Below are 5,000 nucleotides of genomic sequence, written 5' to 3'. Positions count from 1 at the left end.
ATATGAGATGACCATGAGCCACCCTAAGGGGAAAGACAGACTCATGGAAGGATTCAAGATTGGGGAGACTCGGGTGCACGCAAGAGAACTGGTGAATGACGAGCTGGTGGTGTCATTTATGAATTTACCTTTTTACATCGAGGACAGGGAGATATTGGCAAAACTACAACTATGGGGGGTCTCTGCAGTATCTCCCATTAAAAGAAGGATGTGGCCAGGTACAAACGTGGCTGATGGGACAAGGTTCCTGAAAGTGAAATTCAATAACCAGATACAATCACTGCCGTATTCTACAAAGTTTGACACAGCGCTGGGGGCGGAGTATTTCAGGGTGCTGCACGACAAACAAGTAAAAGTGTGCAGGCTGTGCATAAAACCTGGCCACATAATGAGAGAGTGCCCGGAATTTCATTGCAACAGATGTGGAGTGCAAGGACATTATGCAAGGGAGTGCACGCAGGGGAGGAAGAGATGTGATTTGTGCCAGAACCTGATGAATGAATGCAGATGCAATAAGAGTGAGGCAGAAGATGATACGAGTGAAAGTGAGCAAGAAAGTGAGAGTGGAAGCAGGGAGGAAGGAGATGCGGAGGACATGGAAAGTGTGGAGGATGGAGACGGAAATGAAATGGAGGAGCAGGTGAGGGAGGATCCAGGGAAGCAGGAAGGAGAGCGGAGGATGGAGGAGACGAAAGGAGGAAAGAAAGAGGGAGCAGACCGGAAGACGAGGAAGGAGAGAACGAGAGTAAACGACGAAGAGGAGGATGGAGGAAGGAGGAGAGGAGTGCTGGAGCGAGAGCTGATCGCAGAAGGAAGGAGAGACGGGGCGGAGGAGAAAGGTCCCAAAACAAAGGAGACGAAAAGGCCAGAGAAGGGGGCGACGGTCGCAAGGAGAGACGGAGAGAAGGAAGCAGGCCGGGAGAAAAGGCGAGGAGAGGACGACACTGGAGGGACGGACAAGGAACTGAATGGAGCAAAGCCCAAAGAGACGGGAGAGGAGACCACTGCATCACAGACGGTAGGATCTGAAACGGACATGGATATAGAGGAAAAAATAAAACAAATGAGGAAAAGACAGAACACTCAGAGGCATACGAGGATAAATAAGAAAAGTAAAACTAAGGAAAAAACAAAATGAAAATAACAATACTAATAATGTTAATAATAATCTCAATAAATGCAAGGGGGCTAAAGAACAAAAACAAAAGAAATCAGATATTTGGTGACAGCAATTATGATATAATATGCTTACAGGAAACACACTGGGATGAGAGATGTATGAAAGAGGTGGAGGATGAATGGAGGGGAGATGTGTTTGCAAATAATGGAGATGGGAATGCAAGAGGTGTAGCTATATTAACAAAAAAGGGAGTGATAGGGAATGTGACAAGGTGTGAAGATGAGGGAGATGGGAGGGTGATAGGGATCAAGTTTGAGTATATGAATGAGGAGATTAAGCTAGTAAATGTGTATGCGCCGAATGAGGAGAAAGAAAGAAAGGAGATGTTTGAAAAGATGGGAGTGATGTGTGATGAAAACTGTATGATCGTGGGGGACTTTAATGTGTGGTGTGGGAAATTGGATGTGTCAAGGAACATGCATTTTAAGAATGACACAACAAGGGAGGTGCTAGAAAAGATAAAGAGTATGAAAGGATTGAGTGATGTATGGAGAGAAAGAAATCCAGAGGGGAGAGAGTTCTCAAGAGTACAGCTGGTGAAAGGGGAACTGAAACAGAGTAGGATAGATTTAGTATTGAGCACAAAGGGCATAGCGGAAAGGATTAAAGGTATAGAATATATAGTCACAACATATAGTGATCACAAGGTGTTAAAATTTACAATAGGGGGGGAAATAAGGAGAAGAGGAGGGGGAGTGTGGTGTATGAATGGGCAGCTGCTTAAAGATGAAAAATATAAAAAAGAAGTGAGAGAATACATAATGTGGGAGATGAATGAGAGAATGTATGAGGAAGACACAGGGAGGTGGTGGGAGAGACTGAAAGAGGGGATAAGGAACATGAGCAAAAAACACAGCAGGAACCGGGGAAAGAAAGAAAGAGAGAAGATACAAAGGCTAAAAAAGGAGTTAGAGGAAGAGGGGAAGAAAGCAGGGGAAGGGCTTAATATTGACATAGAGGGATATATAAGAAAGAAAGATGAACTTAAGGAAATAGAACAGGGAAAATGTGAGGGAGCTATAATAAGAAGTAGAGCGAAATATGCGATAGAGGGAGAAAAATGTACAGGGTATTTCTTAAGACTAGAGAAGATAAGGCAGGAGAAAAAGTATTTTGAGCAAGTGGAGGGGAAAGGGGGGGAAAAAATAACAGAGCTTGTAGGGATAGTGGAAAGAGTAGAAGAGTTTTATAGAGAGTTATATAAGAAAGAAGCGTTAGATGAGGAGAGCAGTAGGCAGGTTATAGACAAGATGGAAGCTAGACTGAGTGATGAGGATAGAGAGGTGTGCGAAGGAGAGATAAGTAAGGGAGAGATAGAGAAAGCAATAAATGGGTTAGGCAGAAATAAGAGTCCAGGGATAGATGGAATAATAGGAGAATTTTATATAGAGTTTAGAGAAGAATTAGTACCAGTGTTGGAGAGATTATATAGATGGGTAGAAGAGAAGGGAGAAATGCCGCAGAGTATGACAACAGGTCTAGTGAGCATAATATATAAAAAAGGGAGTAGGGACAAATTAGAAAATTACAGGCCACTCACAATGTTAAATGGGGATTATAAGGTATTAGCAAAGGTGTTAGCAAACAGAATGAAGGAAGTAATAGGGACGGTGGTGGGAAGCACACAAGCGTATAGCATACCAGGGAGAGACATAGCCGACACAATAAGTAGTATTAGAGACACAATAACACACATGAAGGAGAACAATGGAGGGGCAGTAGTTAGTTTAGATCTTAACAAAGCGTTTGATAGAGTAGATCACAGTTATTTGTATAAAGTGTTAGAGAAGATGGGATTTGGAGGAAGGTTGATAGGATGGGTTAGGCGAATGTATGAAAGAGCAGGCAGTAAGATTAAAGTCAATGGGATAGTCACAGGTGAAGTTAGATTAGAAAGGTCAGTGAGGCAGGGATGTCCGCTATCGGCTCTGCTGTACTCCTTGTCAGCAGAGCCGTTAGCGGTACTCATACTGCAGAATAGGAGGATTAAGGGCATAGAACTACCGGGCGGACAGGTGAGCACACTATATCAATATGCGGATGATACAACAGTGACAGTGAGGGACAAGGAAAGTGTAGTACAGGTATTACAAAGTGTAGAACTGTATGGGAGGGCATCAGGAGCTAAAGTAAATATAGAAAAATCTGAAATAATGTATATAGGGGAAAGCAGAGGAGGGGAGGGAGTGAAAGGATTGAAGGAAAACAAAGGGTACATGAAGGTTCTGGGAGTGAACTTAGGGATTGAGGGAGAGGAAGGGAGAGATAGGCAGTATGAAGTACTGATAAACAACATAAAGAAAACATTGGGGTATTGGAAGCAGAGAAAGCTGAAATTAAAAGGGAAGGTAATAGTGGTAAATGCACTAATAATGAGCAAGATGGTGTATGTGATGAATGTGATGGATGTGCCTGTGAAAGTGTTGAAAGAAATAGAAAGAATCATAAGCAATTATTTGTGGGATGGGAAGGGAGTTAGGATAGCAAGAGAAGTGTTAGAAAATGAGTATGAGAACGGGGGACTGAAACTTGTCAATTTAGAGGGGAAAAAGAAAGCACTAAGGGTGAAAATGATGGTGAGATATTTAAAGGATAACAGAGATCATGTGTGGAAGGTATTTTTAAGAGAAGCAATAAATAAATGTGGAGGATGTGGAGAGAGCGGAGTGTTCATGGAACTAAAAAAAGGGATGATTGAAGGGGTGACTGACATATACAAAGAGATGCTTGGAGCGTGGGGAGAGTTTGTGAGAGGAGTGAAGTATGAATGCAAGAATGTGAGGCAGGTATGGGAGCAACCAGTGTTTTTAAATCCAAAAATTATGGTAGAGGGAGAAACTATTTTCAACAGGGTGATATGGAGGGCAGGGATAAGAAAGGTAAGGGATATGGTGTATGAGTACATACCGGGCTTCATGGGAGCACAGGTTATTGTGGATGAAGTAAGAGGGAATGGGGATGAAATATGGCCGGGCACAGCAAAAGGAGTAATAGAGAAAATTAAGACAGCAATGCCTAAAGAATGGATGGGAATGATTGAGAGAGAGAATGCGGTGAGGGGGGAAGAGAAAATAGAGATGTATGTGGGGGAAGGAGAATGCAAGGTGAGACTGGCAAAGGTGAAAACCAGAGTGATTTATAAATATATGAGAGGAAAAGAGATAAGGAGACCGGCTGCAGAGAAAGTGTGGAACAAAGTAATGAATGGAATGGATGTGGAGAGCATATGGGAGAATTTGAGAGTGAAATGGAATAGCATTGAATGCGAACACTTTGATTTCATGCTAAGGCACAATAGGATTTTTAATAATCTAATAATAAGTAAGTTTGACTGCAATGTGGAAAAGGAATGTGATGTATGTGGTGAGGGAGTGGAAACATGTATGCATGAATTTGTTGAATGTAAAGAACTAAGGGGATACTTTGAAAAAGTAAAGGGGTTAATAAATAAATGCTGGAAAGGAGAATGGGCAGTGAGAATGGAATGGAAGAAGCTGTGGCTGTTTGGTGTGAATGAAAGACAGAAGGGATGCAATGTAAACCTCATGAACTATGTGCTGAGCCATGCAAGGTATGCAGTTAAAATAAGAAGGAACACGGCTCACTACGAGAAAAGGAAATGTGATGTATGGACTGTTTTTCAAAACTTAACAGAAAGAGACGTGAGACAGATATGGGGCTATATTGGAGAAGAGGAGTTCAGAAAAGGATTTGTGGATGGAAGTACTTTTATTGAAATAATGAATGGAGATGTGAATGAGGTGAGAATGAATTTCGGTTAAAAGGGATGTTTCTTTTTATGAGTTGATTTTTGATTTTA

The sequence above is a fragment of the Limanda limanda genome, chromosome 7, assembly GCF_963576545.1.
Source record: "Limanda limanda chromosome 7, fLimLim1.1, whole genome shotgun sequence".
In the NCBI taxonomy this organism is placed as follows: Eukaryota; Metazoa; Chordata; class Actinopteri; order Pleuronectiformes; family Pleuronectidae; genus Limanda; species Limanda limanda.
The sequence above is the reverse complement of the archived record's forward strand: the minus strand, read 5'-3'. Positions refer to the sequence as shown.